Here is a 1,387-nt window from a genome sequence, read left to right as displayed (position 1 = left end):
GCTTCGAGCTCCAAATCGGGCCTTGTATATAGTTATTCAAAATGGTACAAAAGCATCGAACACAGCTGATAAAAACGTCCTTACAAGATTTTGAACCAGCGCCACCGGTTACCCAGAACCGAAGACTAACCAACGCGCTATTCCAACTCTTAAAATCGAAACCAAAGTAATCCCCCAGCGGCTGGAAAGCCCAATTTAAGCTCTGAAATAATTAAAAGTATATTGCATAGGTTCGAACCCTATACCGTTGCACTTACAAACACGAAACTTAACCACTGAACCATACACTCTACATAACAAAATGTTTTTAAGTGTTCTCCATGGCTACCTGTTATTGCTTAAACGTTCCCCAAGCGATTGGGTAAAATAATGCTAATATATATATTAATAGATTATAATGGCGCGCGGTTTTTAGTTGGTTAAAATCGGGTTTGGCTAAATTCGGGCAGAGCCTCACGGGCAGGTATGGAGTTGAAATTTTCTGATATGATTTTTTTGACGCGAAAAAAATTTGGTGGTTGTTGCCACATTTGTTTGAAAATTTTGAAGGGTAATCGTTGACGAAATTGGAGTGATTTTAGGTGACAATTTCAACAATTTCGTAGTAGCTGATGGACGCTGTGCTGACGCTGAGGATGACAATTATCAGTGTTGAAATATATGTGCGCTTTACTCAGCTGCTAAATGATGTTAACCCACCCCGAACTCGTCGTACAACAGGCGGGATTTAATGTTGTTGGGATATTTGATGTAAGCTGCTTGTGGTTAACACCAACTTGTCACAGTTTTCTGTTAGTGGATCATATCGCATATTAACATCTACGGTCGGGCTCTTGCTGTTGACCAAGCTTTCCGACATGTAAGAAATTATGTTGGGGAAACTATGATGGAGTTTGCATCATTCGTTGGGCTGTTTGACACCACAGGACCTTTTGCTCACACCTCGGCATTCAGAGGAGTCGTTTGATCTATCTGATAGCCTCCCGCGCTCCGTAGTGAAGCCAGAATAATTCTGCACAACGCCAAAGTGCCTGTTGTTGCGGTATATGCTCCGCTCGCTTCGCAATTTATAACACTAGCCACAGTGTTACTATTCGAAGGAATACACTCAATACAGCAGCAGCAGAACAGCTTCCTACTACCTATATATGATTCCCGCAAGACTGTGCTTAACACAACAGCACAGCTGAGCCGAGAGGCAAAAGTGTACTTGCGTAGTACGCAAGTACAATTATTACAATTATTTTCTTATTACCGTGTACGCAATGAGTACACGGCGAGATCATTATTCACGTGCCCACAACCTGTAACGACACAACCTATGAAGACGTACCAATATCACAGCAGATTGGTCAGACAGAGTCCACAGCACATAACTATTGGATGA

Source organism: Perkinsus marinus (assembly GCF_000006405.1).
Source record: "Perkinsus marinus ATCC 50983 genomic scaffold scf_1104296952136, whole genome shotgun sequence".
NCBI classification, from domain to species: domain Eukaryota; phylum Perkinsozoa; order Perkinsida; family Perkinsidae; genus Perkinsus; species Perkinsus marinus.
This window is presented reverse-complemented; position numbering follows the sequence as displayed.